Raw genomic sequence first — 15,292 nt, 5'->3', positions numbered from 1 at the left:
CTTTCTCTCTGTCTCTCTTTAACTGTCCACTCTGCCTGTAAAACAAAACAAAACAAAACAAAAAAAAAACAAAAAAAAACAAGTTACCTATCCCACCCTGAGCAGACCAGACAGGATGGAGACTTGTAAACTAGGCCTTTTGCTGGGTTTTTGTTCCCGCCTGGTAACTGAATGCCAATCTGATTATCAAATGTTTTTACTTCCATATTGTACTTAAAAACCTGAATGCTAGGGGGTCTTGTGCGGTTCCTTCCTCTCTTGGAAGTCCCCCCGCCATGCTGCTCCTGATGGAGGTCTTCGACTCCAATAAATACTTTTTTTTTTTTTTTTGACAGGCAGAGTGGACAGTGAGAGAGAGAGACAGAGAGAAAGGTCTTCCTTTGCCGTTGGTTCACCCTCCAATGGCCGCCGCGGCCGGCGCACTGCGGCCGGCGCACCGCGCTGATCCGATGGCAGGAGCCAGGAGCCAGGTGCTTTTCCTGGTCTCCCATGGGGCGCAGGGCCCAAGCACCTGGGCCATCCTCCACTGCACTCCCTGGCCACAGCAGAGGGCTGGCCTGGAAGAGGGGCAACCGGGACAGAATCCGGCGCCCCAACCGGGACTAGAACCCGGTGTGCCGGTGCCACTAGGCGGAGGATTAGCCTAGTGAGCCGTGGCGCCAGCCTCCAATAAATACTTTTAAATCTCTTTGCTGGGGCCGGCGCTGTGGTGTAGCAGGTAGGGCCACCACCTGCAGTGCTGGCATCTCATATGGGCACCGATTCCAGTCCCGGCTGCTCCACTTCTGATCCAGCTCTCTGCTATGGCCTGGGAAAGCAGTAGAAGATGGCCCAAGTCCTTAGATCCCTGCACCTACGTGGGAGACCTGGAAGAAGCTCCTGGCTCCTGGCTTTGGATCGGTGCAGCTCCGCCCATTGCGGCCAATTGGAGAGTGAACCAGTGGATGGAAGATCTCTCTCTCTCTATCAAACTCTACCTCTCTTTAACTCTGCCTTTCAAATAAATAAATAAATCTTTAAAAAAAATCTCTTTGCCATCCACTTGGAAATTCTTCTTCCATGTGAGACAAAGAACCGAGGTAACAATAATTTCTCCACTGCCATTTTCCCATAACAGGAAGACTCTCTCTCTCTGCCTCTTTGTAAATAAATCTTAAAAAGAAAGAAAGAAAGAAAGAAAGAAAGAAAGAAAGAAAGAAAGAAAGAAAGAAAGAAAAGGAGAATCTAAGGTGTTGTTGTTTCAAAGATTTGTTTATTTATTTGAAAGGCAGAGTCAGAGAGAGAGCATGCACACTTCTATCCCCTGGTTCACTCCCCAAATGGCTGCAAACCCCTGGCTGAGTGAGGCAGAAGCCAGGAGCCAGGATCTCCATCCGGGTTTCCCACGTGGGTGGCAGGGGCCCAAGCACTTGGGCCATCTTCTGCCGTCTTCCCAGGCACATTAGCAGGGAGCTGGATCGGAAGCGGAGCAGCTGGGACTCCAACCAGCATTCATGTGAGATGCCAGTGTTGCAGGCAGTGCCGCAACCACGGCCCCAAATCTAAGGTCTGCTCAGGGCAGAGTGTGAGCGACCTAAGCAGGGAGGCACAAACCCAGAAGCGAGAAGTGTCCTCCCCAGAGTCTGTGGGCTGCACAGAGCACATTCGTCAGAGCTTCAGGCAGGAGGTGCGCGGATTCTTACAGGTCGGAGATTAGGATCTGCTTGGCAGAAAACCTCTTCAGAGATAGGGAGGGAATTACCTCTGAAAAGAGGCTACTAAGTAATTTAAGGAGGGTGTTTCTGGGAATAGGTAAGGAATGCGTAGGTGAAGAACAAAGGATTGTGCCAGATTGCTCCAGGTGGCTAAGAGGAAACAGACCCCACTTGCTCAGCTGACCTGATGAGACTACAGCTCTGCACCCCACCCCTCAGATAAAGGGCAGCAGGTTCTTTTGAATTGTCCCCTGGCTTCCTTAGGGACATGTCATTCTCATACCCTTTTTGCTCAATCACATAGTGATGCAGTTGTGAGCGTTTCAACCGTGCTGGGCAATGACATTTCTGGAAAGATCCAAAAGGACAGAGTTCTGGGAGCTACCAGATAGCAGGACACGCTGCAGCTCCAGGAAGGGGGGCACCCAGAGCAGGCGTAAGCGCTCTGCAACCCCTCCCCAGCCTCAGCCTGCACCTTGCTCCATCTGAAGCCCTCATGATGTCCTTTACAATGCCCTGTTAAATGTAAGCCAGTGTTTCCCTGTGAGGCACTCAAGCGAACAAGTTGGACCTGGGGAAGGTTGTGGGGGCCCTGATTTGTAGCCAGTGGGCCAGAGCATGGGTGATGCAAGCTGTGGCATGGAGTGAGGATGGCCTTGGGACCCAGCCTTGAACCTGTCAGAGCTGATGCTGGCTCCGGGGAGGCAGGGTTGGAACTGAGTTGAATTATGGTGTCCACTGCTACAGCACTGCTGGCTTGCTGGTGACGGGGGGTGGGGGGGGGTGGTCCCCACATCTTCTGGACTCACAGAGGTGATCCCATATTGTTCGTGTGTACTGGAGTCCAAGTTGGTTTTTCTATGCCCTCAGATAATCACATATAAAGGACTATGTCATATAATGGGATAATTTATTATTGTTTTTACATCAGGAGTTCTGTATTTGTTCATTTTATTTATTTTTTTCAAAGATTTTATTTATTTATTTGAAGGGTAGAGTTACAGAGAGGGAGAGATAGTGTAAGGCCACCACAAAATACACCAAACACCGGAGTAAGGGAAAGAGTTTATTGGGGGAAACCTGATAGACAGGAGGGAAGGGACGAAGAAGGAAAAGAGGGAGAGGGAGAGCATGAGAGAGATCCGGAGAGAGATCAGGAGACAGAGGGGAGGAGCGAGAGAGGCATGCGTTCAGGAACAGGTTCTTTTAAAACTTCGCTAGGGGGTGGGCAGGGAAGTAGGAGCAGCGAATCCCATTAGGATGGGGGTGGGATTGACACCTGTGGTTGGGCTGTAGAGGAAATATGGCCGCGACCAGAGACAGAGAAGGAGAAGCAGACCCCTCCTCCCAACACAGACCTTGAAAAGTGGCTGCTCACAATTCACTAGTGAAGCCCTGCCCACTGTGACCTTGTCTAGGAGGGAAGAAGTCTAAGTCCTGCTTCTGTAAACTCCAGACATACATCTTACCTAATAAATCTGACCGGTATCTCTTCTACAAACATACCAGGCCCACCGACCATTGGAAGTGTGGTCCTAAGTCATGTAGGCTGCAATTTCAACCCACCAATGCTGTAACAGCTAAGGTATGATGCTGATGAGCCTATAAATATAGTAAGAAACTTGGCATTGTCGCTCAGTTCTCGGGAAATGATTCCAGCTGAGCCCGCTGGCATAATAAACCACTTCAATCTTCCACTGTCTCTGGTGCCTGTTTGAACAAAGGGAGTCTTCCCACCTCAGATTTCTGTAACAGGGCCATGTGGCCACCTGGTTTCCAGCAATGGGGGGGGGGGGCTAGAACCTAGGGTGGTGTCAGGGTGTAGATTGTGCCATAGATAAGACTGTGCCATTTTACTAACAGAGAGGTCTTCCATCTGCTGGTTCACTCTCTAAATGGCTGCAGTGGCCAGAGTTGGGCCAATTGGAAGCCAGGAGCCAGGAGCTTCTTCTGGGTTTCCTACATGAGCACAGGGACCCAGGCACAAGCAGAGAACTGGATAGGAAGAGGAACAGCTGGGACATGAAATGGTGCCAATATGGGATGCAATGGAGGCTTAGCCAGAATGCCAGCCCCTTTATTTATTTTTTGGAAGGCACAGGAGACTGAGACAGAGAGCGCCAGTTGCTACTTCACTCTCTAAGTGCCTGCAGCTGTCAGGGCTGGGCCAGGCTGAACCTGCTGCCTCCTAGGGGATGCATTGGCAGGAAGCTAAATCAGAAGCCAAGCTAATACTTAAACCCAGGCTCTCTGATATAGCATGCGGCTGTCCCAAGTGGCATCTTAACTGCTCTACCAAATACCCCTGTTATAAAGCTAATGTAGCAGCGATCTACCGACGATTTTGTTTCATTGAAATTGTGTATTCTGCGCCCCAAGGGGCTTGGATCATTTGTATGTTTTAGAAGTGGGAAGAGACAGGCTGGGTGGTGCTCTAAGGAAACTCGGCTACAGCAGGCCTTGTGCTGGGAAGGCGCTGGGTAAACGCTGTGTGTGGGGGCAGCATCTCCCCCCTTTCCCCGCCGAGGGCGGCTCTGGGGCCTCCAGGGACTCAGAGGAAAACAGGGGTGTGGGTTGTTCAGGGCCTCCGGGCACTTGGGCCTGTCCCTCAGAACTGGGCTGGGGCACTTTTGGAGCCTCAGCAAATGCCCTCCAGCCCTAGACGAGGCCAGATGAGGAATACAGAGAAGCACTAAACGTACAATTGTGCAATTTAAATAAACAACTGTGAAAGCAAAAGTAACTGTAAGGGACGTGCTGTGGACTCGGGACTTTCCAAGGAGTGTGTGACCTTGATGCTTTGTTCTTCCAGCTCCAGCTCCTCCTCTTCTTCTCAAGTACCAGCAAAACATATTTTTAAAATATTTATTTATTTACGGCCGGCGCCGCGGCTCACTAGGCTAATCCTCCGCCTTGTGGCGCCGGCACACCAGGTTCTAGTCCCGGTCGGGGCGCCGGATTCTGTCTCGATTGCTCCTCTTCCAGGCCAGCTCTCTGCTGTGGCCAGGGAGGGCAGTGGAGGATGGCCCAAGTGCTTGGGCCCTGCACCCCATGGGAGACCAGGATAAGTACCTGGCTCCTGCCATCGGATCAGCGCGGTGCGCAGCATGTCAGCCGCGGCGGCCATTGGAGGGTGAACCAACATCAAAGGAAGACCTTTCTCTCTGTCTCTCTCTCTCACTGTCCACTCTGCCTGTCAAAAAAGAAAAGAAAAGAAAATATTTATTTATTTACTTGAAAGAGTTGCAGAGACAGGAGGAGAGAAATAGAAAGAGATCTCCCAGGGCTGGCGCTGTGGTGCAGTGGGTTAACGCCCTGGCCTGAAGCGCCAGCATTCCATATGGGCGCCACTTCTTCTTCTTCTTCTTCTTCTTCTTCTTCTTCTTCTTCTTCTTCTTCTTCTTCTTCTTTTTTTTTTTTTTTTTTTTTTTTGACAAGCAGAGTTAGACAGTGAGAGAGACAGAAAGGTCTTTGTGGGGGACGCTGAATCCAGAGAGGCCTAGAGGAACTTCCTGAGCCTGCCTCGAATTTGAAAACCTTACTTTAAGTTTCAAATCCCTGGTAGCCAACACCCCAGCCCAGGGTGCTTCTGCCTAAGGATCATCAAGGTGGTATAATAGGAGTGGCTAGGATCCTTTTGCATCACAACACCCCACCCCTTGCCCGCATCCCCTCATCCACTCTGTACCATCCGCTCTGTACCTCAGCTATATATACACCTCCCTTTTACAATACAGTGAGACCCTGCTTCGACTGGGCTCCACACTGCGCCTGATTGTCCCCTGGGTTTGGGGAAGGCTGAATGGCAGGTGGCACACTTCCCCTCCTTGGTCAAGGCAAGCTGCGGGCAGCCTGTCTAATTCTCCGACGGTGGCGAGGAACAGTCACCGCAGGTCTTCCTTTCCATTGGTTCACCCCCCAAATGGCCACTACGGCAGGGCCCAAGGACTTGGGCCATCCTCCACTGCCTTCCTGGGCCAAAGCAGAGAGCTGGACTGGAAGAGGAGCAATTGAGACAGAATCGGCGCCCCAACTGGGACTAGAACCTGGGGTGCCGGTGCCGCAGGCGGAGGATTAGCTAAGTGAGCCGCAGCGCCGGCCGTGGGCGCCGCTTCTGATCCAGCTGTCTGCTATGGCCTGGGAAAGCAGTAGAAGATGGCCCAAGTCCTTGGGCCCCTGCGCTCACATGGGAGACCCGGAAGAAGCTTCTGGCTCCTGGCTTTGGATCAGCACAGCTCCAGCCATTGTGGACAATTGGGGAGTGAACCAGCGGATGGAAGACTTCTCTCTCTCTCTTTCTCTGCCTCTCCTCTCTCTGTGTAACTCTGACTTTCAAATAAATAAATAAAATCTTTAATTAAAAAAAAAAAAAAGAAAGAGATCTCTCATCTGCCGGTTCACTCCCCACGTAGCTGCAATGGCCAGGGCTGAGCCAGGCCAGGGCCAGGAGCCAAGAGTTCCATCCAGGTCTCCCACATGGGTGGCAGGTACTCAAACGCTTGGGCCATCTTCCCAGGTCATTAGCAGGGAGCTGGATTGGAAGTGGAGCAGCTGGAACATGAAGCAGTGCCCACATCGGATGCTGGTGTTGCCGGTGGTGGCTTTACCTGCTATGTGCAACGCCGGCCCCGTATTGAACTAGTTTTTGTTCGTTTCTCTGCTGATGTCATGCTTGGGTGATCTGGAACTGCCAGGGCAGCTGAGCGGCCTGAGAGACCCCAGAGGCCTGGGCAAGTATGCGCAGTGCTGAGCAGTGTGGCCGGAGGAGCTGGCTCCGCTGTGCTCCTTCAGAATCGCATGAACCTGGGCATCTTGTGTGATCCAAGGGAGGGAGACACTGGAATTGCAGTCAGTGCTGTCAGGGCTGAGGCCAGATTGCGTGAGAGTGAGCCCACCAAGAGATAGGACGTTGCGTGCAGCCCAAGAGCTATGGAGCAATGGTATAGGTAATCCCATGTATATGGTCATGATGTGCCTACACACAACATACAAGTTTCTTTTTTTAAAAAAGAATTACTTTTATTTATTGGAAAGACAAAGTTACAGAGAGAGGTAAAGACAGAGAGAGAGGTCTTCCACCCACTGGTTCACTCCCCAGATGGCCGCAACGGCCAGAGCTGTGCCGATCCAAAGGCAGAAGCCAGGAGCTTCTTCTGGATCTCCTATTTGGGTGCAGGACCAAGGGACCTGGACCACCCACTGCTTTCCCAGGCCACAGCAGAGAGCTGGATCGGAAGAGGAGTAGCTGGGACTAGAACCGGTGCCCATATGGGATGCTGGTGCTTTAGGCCAGAGCTTTAACCCGTTGCACCACAGCACCTGCCCCACATACAAGTTTCTACATAGAGAAGGAGCTGGTAGTAAGCACGGCTTCTGGGAAGTAGCAGTGGCTCCTTTAATGTTTCTGCTTGAATTAAAAAAAGGAAATCATTGGGCAGATGTTATTTGTATAATAAAAATGTACTGCAGAAAGGAAAATGACAGCAACAATCAACACGTCCGCTTGCTCCATTCTTCAAACCACGGCCCAGCAGGAGGCTGCTTTTCAGGAGTGGGGAGCGTGGGACCCAGGCCTCGGCTGAGAACAGGAGGGGCACTGTGGGCTCACACGTCCTCCTGTCCTGTGGGCAGCTGGAGAGCAGCTAAACTTAGAAGAGGCTGTGGGGTGTGCCAGGAGGGATCGGCCTGGTGCCAGAACGTTCCTTCCCTCTGCCGAGGAGCACCCACCTCTGCCTGTGTTCCGGGAGGGGCAGACTGGGTTCCTTAGCTCGAGCCTGGGCGGGGCGTGGGGGCGATGTGTGGACGTGGCCCCTCAGGAGAACAAGGAAGGAGGGTGGGAAGCAGGGAGGGCTCAGGACACCCGCGGGCCCTGTGCACCCGGAGCCTCCCAGGAACTCCCCCTGTGCTGCTGGAGGGGCTGGAAGGCATCTCTTTAAATAACGTTTGTTTTAATTTTTGCAGTTCATTTTCCAAGTTCCACATACAGTAAAACTGACCAGTGTGCAGTTCTCTGAATTTGACACAGTGGATTCAGATAATCGCCACCACAATCAAGATAAAGAACATTTCCACTGCCACCCCAGCACTGTCTCACGCTGCCCCTCTGTAGCCACCTCCTCCTCCTGCCCCCTCAAACCTTGGGGCCTTCTGACCTGTTAGCCATCCTAATAAACCTGTGGTGGTGATTCATTGTTGATTTCTATTTCCCTACTGGCTAAGAAGGTTGAGTATTTTTAAATATATATTATTTGGAGGGCAGGTGGGGTGGCACAGTAGGTTTAAGCCATCCTTGGGATGCCTGTACTCCATTTCCGATCCAGCTTCCTGTTCGTGTGTTCGGAGACAGCTGATGAAGACTCAAGTGCTTGGGTACCTGCCACCCTGGGAGACCAGGAAGGAGTTCCAGGCTCTTAGCTCACCCTGGCTCAGCCCTGGCCGTTGCAGGTGTCTTGGGAGTGAACCAGTGGATAGAAGATCTCTCTTTCTCTCTCTCTTGCTCTGCCTTTCAAGTAGATGAAAGTAAGTAAACATTTAAAAAAAAAAGAATATTGAATGTATTTTGTAAAATATGTGTTTATTTTATTTATTTGCAAGGCAAGAGAGAGAGAGAGAGAGAATCATAGTCACTGGTTCACTTCCCAAATGTCTATGACAGCAGGGGCTGGGTCAGGCTGTAGCTAGAATCTGGGAGCTCATCCAGGTCTCTCACTTGGGTGATGAGAGCCTAATCGCTGGAGACATCGCAGCTGCCTTCCAGAGTCTGCCTTAGCAAGGGGCTGGAGTCAGGAGCTGGAGCGGGACTCAAACACGGGCACTATGTGGGATGTGGGCGTTAACCACTAGGCTACATGTCCTCTCCTGCCTAGTTTTGCGCTGGGCTGTTTATTTTCTTACTGTTGATCTTGAGTTGGTTGTGTATTCTGCATACACAGCCTTTGCTGGGTTTGTGATTTCCAGATGTTCTCTGTAATTACCTTGTCTTTGCAGTCTCTTAGCAGGCTCTTTTATGCTGTAAATATTTTTATTTGGACAAAGAAGGTTATTCCTGTTTTTATTGAGATGTGACTGACACACAGTGCAGTGTACGGCTGTTTAATGTATGGCTTGATGGGCATTTGCACTTGTAATTGCCTGTTCAGCCGCCCTGCAGACAGGAGCACATCAGCCCACAACTTCCCTGGGCCCCCTTCCGCTCAAGAAGCAGCACCCTGGCCGCCCTGAAGCGGCCGCGCCCCGACTGCCATCACTCAGGCTGCTCTTGCCTAGGAATTTTCTATTTTCAAGGATTTATTTTATTTATTTGAAAAAGTTACAGAGGGAGGTAGAGAGAAAGAGAGGTCTTCCATCACTGGTTCACTCCCCAAATGGCTGCAACAGCTGGGGCTTGGCCAGGCAAAGCCAGGAGCTTCTTCCAAGTCTCCCATGTGGGTGCAGGGGTGCAAGCACTGGGGCCATCCCCCACTGCTTTCCCGGGTGCACTAGCCGGGAGCTGGGTCAGAAGTGGAGCAGCTGGGACCTGAACCGGTGCCCATGTGGGAAGTCGGTGCTGCAGGCCAGGGCTTTAACCTGCATTGCCACAGTGCTGGCCCCCGATTCCTCTCTGTTCCATGCATCCCACCCCCATTACTCTGTAATTGCACCTCCATTCTTCCTCCAACCTTTTCCCATTCCTGCCACATCACAGTGCTGGCCCCTTGCCTGGAAAATTTCTAAGCACTGTGTTCCATGTTTTTTTGATCTTGGTTTGGTCTTGGGACCCAGAAGTCTTCCTGTCTCCTGGGGAGAGCTCCCGAGGCCCCTCTCCAGGTGTCACGCAGAGGCGGTGGGCAACGCTGGGCTGCTCAGCCTCTTGCTGCCCGACTCCCAGCAGGGCCCAGCAGTAGAAAATGACAGAAAGGGCTCTGGCACCCTAAAAATCCAGCCAAGTGCGAAGGGCATGGTCCCAGGAACCAGAAGACGCGGGTTCAGTCCCTCTCTCTGGCTTCTGTATTTTCCTGAACAACAGGAACAACAAAAGCCCACGTAAGCCTCTTGGGGCCCCAGCCACCTCCCCCGTGCAGAGGGAGTGGTAGTATCCACTGTGGGTGTCAGGCCGGCTCCCAAGATGTGGGCCCCCCTCTCTGGGTGCTTCACTCTCCCAACGACCTCTCAGCAATTAACCAGGCAGGGCTGTGGACTGACTTCGCAACTGACCACGTCTCCTTCTGCCAAGTGGCTGCCTAAACCCATGGAGGATTGGAGGCTGTTTGTTACTGAGGCCCAGCTTGGATGGTGTCCCTTACTGCGCAGATTCATTACTGAGGTTTTTTTTTTTTTTTTGAAAGTCAGAGAGGCAGAGAGAGAGAGAAATCTTCCATCTGCTGGTTCACTCCCCAGTGGCCACATGGCTGGGGCTGTGCCAGGCTGAAGCCAGGAGCTTAATCCATGTCTCCACATGGGTACAAGAGCATAAGCCCTTGGACCATCCTTCATTGCTTTCTCAGGCATTAGCAGGGAGCTGGATTGGAAGTGGAGTACCCGGGACTTGAACCGGTGCCCATATGGGATACCAGAGCTGAAGATGGTGGCTTAACCTTCTGCACCATAGTGCTGGCATTACTGAGATTAAAAAAAAAAAAGATTTATTTTATTTATTGGAAAGGCAGGGTTACAGAGACAGAAGGAGAGACAGAGGGAGATCTTCCATCCACTGGTTCACTCCCCAAATGGCTACCATGGCCAAGGCTAGGCCACACCAAACCAAAAGTCTGGAATTCCATCCAGGTCTCCCATGGGGGTGGCTGGGGCCCAAGCACTTGAACCATCATCTGCTGCCTTCCCAGATGCATTAGCAGGGAGCTGGGTTAGAAGTGGAGCAACTGGGGCTCAATTGGCACTCACATGGGATGCTGGCATCACAAGTGGGCAGCTTAACTCACTGAGCCACAATGCCAGCCCCATTACTAAGATTATAGAAAATAAAATGGACATAATTTATTATACAGGATAAGGCTTGAGTTCCTTTCTTTCATACCCTTTTCCCCAGGGATACTCTGAGCAGTCCAGGTCCCACGCTAGGAGGCAAAAGAACGGACAGATCACCCAAGCCCAAAAGGAAGAGGAAGAGGGAGGGAAACAAAGCAACAGAAACAGGGCACAGAGAAAGGAAGAGAAAGCGATAAAGCACGCGTGGGGTCAGGGAGGAGACAGTGCAGAGGAGGCCTGAGACAGACAGCCTGATTCTAAGAACAGAAACAAACAGAACCCAGCCGGGACAAGTGGAAACTGTAGCTAGGTGAGCTGCTGGGCTCAGCCCAGTCCAACATCAGTTATGACAGGTGGCCTAGCAAGCTTTGGTTAACAGAGCTCCTGGTCAGCCACTTTCCAGCCTCCCCTGCAGGGCTCAGGGAGCGCTTCCTGCATGCTGGGCACTGTGCTTGTGTACAGAGCTGAGCAAGGACCAGCGGCTGGCTCTGCCTTCAGGGGTCCCCCAGCCTGGAGTGAAACAGACATAGGAAGGGCCAGCCTTGGGGTGCAGAGGGCTAAGCTGCCACCTGCGCCACTGGCATCCCGTATGAACGCAGCTTCTCTTCTGATCCAGCTCCCTGCTAATGTGTCTGGGAAGGCAGAAGAAGATGGCTCAAGTGCTTGGGCCCCTGCCACCCATGTGGGAGACCTGGATGGAGTTCCAGGATCCTGGCTGTGGCCTGGCCCAGCCCCAGCTGTTGGGGAATGAACCAGTGGATGGAAGACCTCTTTCTTTCTCTCTGTGACTGCAGGGACAGTTAGGAGGCGGTCTGGCCTGTCTGATGGAGCGGGGTGTTGGGAAGAGCTTTCCAGAAGTTGAGAGTGTCTTAGGGGATTCCTAGAGTCAGCGAGCGCAGGCTTGTGTTGGGGAAGAGGGAGTGTGCTGAGTGCAGGGACGACAGGAGCCAGGTGGAGGTGAGAAGCTGCAGATAGTTGGGGGTCGCTGGCACTTTGACAAGAGGCAGGGGACATCAGGATAGGAGGCTGGAGGGGGACTCCAGGCCTAATCCAGACTATCCAGGGTCCTATTAAAACTTGACTTGGGGCAGGTGTTGAGCGCAGTGGTTAAGGTGATGCTTGGGACACCCGCATCCCATATCAGAGTGCTCGTTTTGAGTCCTGTCTCCACTTCCCACCCAGCTTCCTGCTAATGGGTGCCCTGGGAGGCAGCACGTGGGAGATCTGCATTGGGTTCCTGGCTCCTGGCTCCTGGCTCCTGGCTTCAGCCTGGCCCAGCCCTACCTGTTGTGGGGGCATTTGGGGAACTAAACCAGTGGAGGGAAGGTTTCTGTCTCTCTGCTTTTCAAATAAAATGAAAATCAATACATAAACTTCAAAAAAAAAAAAGTTGTTACTCACGGGCCAGGGAGATTTGGGTTGTTAAACAGGGAAGGGGCATGGTCAGATTTTAGCCACATTACTCTGCCTGCTGTGTGGACAGTGGGTTGGGGGAGCACTTCTTTGTGTGAGGTCTCTTGGGATTGAGCTGAGCGCCCAGCCCAGGGTCACCCCCATCCACACTTAGTGAACACCGCATGTACTGGGCATGGTTCCTAGCAGACTCGTCTGGAGTACCTCATCCCCCTCCCCGACAACCCTGAGACACAGTATTTTCATCAGCCGTGTTTAGACGGTGACATAACCAGGCACAGAGAGGTTGAGTTGTACGTCCCAGCGGCAGAGCAGGCATGGGTAAGCCTGCTGCGTGGCTCCCGTCAGCCTGCAGCCCCGCTCCATCCTCCCTGTGGGACCTGCTTCTTGCTCACAGAGGCAGAATTTGGCACTGGCAAACCTGCTTCAGGTTTACGAAATCCTTCATGGGGATGACATCACCCCAGCCTTGCAATAATGGTTTCTGTGAAGTAGGCATTATTATTCATAGCTCAAGAAAAACTGAGGAAGCTAAGGAAACCACTGATTTGTCAAAGGTCAGAGGGAGGTGGCAGAGGTCCTACTCAGCTTCCATCCTCCGACTCCGAGTCCAGTGCTCAGGCCCCACGCTATTAGTCAGTGGGTGCTGCAGCCAGCCTCATGCTCCACACGTCCCGTGGCTCGAAGACCAGGGCACTTTCCACTGCTCTCAACTGTCTCCTGCCTAGGAAAATGCTTTTCTGGACAGAGGGAGTCACAGACAGATGTGCTGTTGGCATCGACTTCCTGTCATTGGGCAACAGCTTCCGCCATCTGGCCCAGGTTGACGTCAGCTCTCTGGGTTTCTGCCAGGGTTCTCTGGCCCAGGAAGCAGACTTCCGGCCGGCCAGGCTCTGAGCCGTCCCCGGCCTCCTGGAGGAGTGGGTCTCTCAACTGGCCAAGAGAAGAACTGAGAAATCAGATCTCAAGGAAGATTGCTCTCTAGGAAATCAGTAAACGTGGAGGCGTGGAGATCGGGGACCCTGGGTAGGGGTGAGTAGGGAGCCCCTTCTTCTGGGGCTGGTGCATGTCTTGGGGCGAGAGGGGAGGATCAAGTGATCAGACTGGGAGGCTGAGATTTCATGACTCAACAGACTCGAGGAAAAATGAGAGTGGACCCTGAAGAAAGATAAGCAAAGCTAAGGAAATTTGGAAAAAGCCACACAAAAGATACAAACACGGAAGGTCAAACGCAGGCTGAGAATTGAATGTTGATCACAGTCCCCATGGGTTTTCCTGTGGACACTAACTCTTGAACAAATCAAGAACACAGAAATATAAGCAGCCGTTGTGTTTTGCTTCTTTTAATTATAGAAGTGCACCGGCTGGGAGAAAACCTAAGTAATCGATAAACGAATCAAAACAGAAAGCTAAACTGTCCCTTGCCTCGCCCTCGCAGCCATCTCCAAATCACGTTTCCAGGCCCAGGTCATAAATGTTGTTAGTGACTTCAGTCATTCCTTCAGCAAACGTGCATCTTCTCTAACGGTCTCACCATGATCCTATGAGGTTGGAGCTACTGTGCTTTTATTATTATTATTTTTAAGATTTATGTTATTTATTTGAAAGGCAGAGTGACAGAGCGAGCGAGATCTTCCACTTGCCGGTTCGCTCCCCAAATGGCCACAATGGCTGGGGCTGGAGCCAAAAGGCTGAAGCCAGGAGCCTGGAACTCCATCTGGGCCTCTCAAGTGGGTGCAGGGGCCCAAGCACTTGGGCCATCTTCTGCTGCCTTCCCAGGTACATTAGCGGGGAGCTGGACTGGAAGTGGAGCAGCCGGGACTTGATCTGGTGCTAATCCTCTGTGCCATGCCAGCCCCAGGTTTAACAGTTTTTAAGTGTGCTGTTCAGTGTCATTAAGTACATACATATTGTTGTACAACTGTCACCAACACCCATCTCCAGAGCCTTTTCATTTTCCCCGACTGAAACTACCCAGGAAACAAGTCCTCTTCATTCCTCACCCTCCTCAGCCCCAGGCAACCACCACTCCGCTTTCTCTGTGGATTCGACTACTCTACATACCTCACAGAAGGCACTTAACATAGTGTTCTCAAGGAACATCCATGTTGTAGCATGTATCCATTTGTTTTCGTTTTTGAAGTTGCATAATGTTTCATCGAGTGTATATCCCACATATTGTTTATCTATTCATCGATCAATGGACTCTTGGAAAGTTTGTTTGGGGGCTGGCATTGTGCTTTAGCAAGTTAAGCTGAACCCATATCGGAGTGCTGTTTTGAGTCCCAGCTGCTCTGCTTCTGCTCCAGCTTCCTGCTAATGTGCCTGGGAGGGCAGCAGAAAATGACTCAGGTGCCACCCGATGTGGAAGACCTGGATGGAGTTCCGGCTCCTGGCTTTGATCTGGCCCAACCCTGGCTCTTGTGGCCATTTGGGGAGTAGATCAGTGGATGCAAGATTCCTCTTCTTCTCCGCGTCTGTGCCTCTATTCGCTGTTACTCTGCCTTTCAAATAAATAAAACAAATCTTTAAAAATATATTAAAAAAGAACAAGCATATACTTTTTAAAAAAGATTTATTTATTTGAAAGGCGGAGTTACAGAGAGGCAGAGGCAGAGAGAGAGAGAGTCTTCCATCCACTGGTTCACCCCCTAATTGGCCGCAACGGCTGGAGCTGTGCTGATCTGAAGCCAGGAGTCAAGTGCTTCTTTTGGGTTTCCTACGGGGGTGCAGGGCCCCAAGGTTGGGCCATCTTCTACTGCTTTCCCAGGCCTTAGAGAGAGCTGAAAAAAAGGTGGAGCAATCAGGGCCTGATCTGATGCCCACATGGGATGCTGGCACTGCAGGGGTGGCTTTACCCACTATGCCACAGTACCGACCCTGTTGCCACCTCTTTGCTTCAATAAAGTAACCTGTCTCTGTTGAGGTAGGCTCTGCCTCCCCCCCCCCCCCCCCAGTCTCCTTTCTGGGAGTACGAAAGGCCAGAATCCCAAGCTATTCCAGACCTAGCATTGCGGATGCTTCCTCATTATGTGGAAAACCCACAGTGTACCCACCCTCTCATCCCTTGATGGACTTCTGCCTCGTTTCCCTCCCTAGCTATTTTGCATAACGCTGATATGAGCCGTTGCACAGGTTTTGTGTGGTCAGATGCTTTCATTTCTCTTGGGTATATACCTGGGAGTGGAACTGCTGGACCATACAGTAACCCACTGTCTAAC

The 15,292-nt window shown here is 51.8% G+C and overlaps 1 long non-coding RNA gene across 4 annotated transcripts in view; it reads left to right on the top strand.

Moving 5' to 3' along the window:
* Positions 1-12,931: 12,931 nt before the first annotated feature.
* LOC103349731 (uncharacterized) overlaps positions 12,932-15,292 on the top strand; it is a 49,866-nt gene continuing 47,505 nt past the window's right edge. For 3 of the 4 annotated variants that reach the window (XR_007922999.2, XR_011389035.1, XR_007923000.2), the window contains exon 1: positions 12,932-13,103. This is a non-coding gene — a long non-coding RNA (uncharacterized lncRNA). The remainder of the gene's footprint in view (positions 13,104-15,292) is intronic. The other variant, XR_007922998.2, reaches the window with a different exon arrangement.

This window comes from Oryctolagus cuniculus, chromosome 5 (assembly GCF_964237555.1).
Source record: "Oryctolagus cuniculus chromosome 5, mOryCun1.1, whole genome shotgun sequence".
Lineage (NCBI taxonomy): Eukaryota > Metazoa > Chordata > Mammalia > Lagomorpha > Leporidae > Oryctolagus > Oryctolagus cuniculus.
Note: the sequence above shows the minus strand (reverse complement) of the source record. Positions and strands in the feature narration are given on the sequence as shown.